Source organism: Penaeus monodon, chromosome 30 (genome assembly GCF_015228065.2).
Source record: "Penaeus monodon isolate SGIC_2016 chromosome 30, NSTDA_Pmon_1, whole genome shotgun sequence".
In the NCBI taxonomy this organism is placed as follows: domain Eukaryota; kingdom Metazoa; phylum Arthropoda; class Malacostraca; order Decapoda; family Penaeidae; genus Penaeus; species Penaeus monodon.
This window is the reverse complement of record NC_051415.1, coordinates 27,221,492-27,221,736: the sequence shown is the minus strand read 5'-3', so window position 1 is coordinate 27,221,736 and position 245 is coordinate 27,221,492.

The window sequence follows — 245 nt, the reverse complement described above, 5'->3', positions numbered from 1 at the left end:
TTTTAAAATATTATTTTAAAATAATTTTTGGGGAAAGGTCCGGTGCTTGGTTCCCCCTTTTTGGCCCCCCCGGCCCACAAAAAAGGAAAGGGGGGGTTTCCCCGGGCGTTTTTCCAAAACTCTCCAAAAAACCCCGGAAATAACCCTTTTTTTGGGTCCCCTAAAAAGGGGGTTGTTTCATTTACAAGGGGGCCGTCGCCAACCCCAAAAAGGGGGCCCCAAAGAACCAAGGGTTAAAAAGGGGC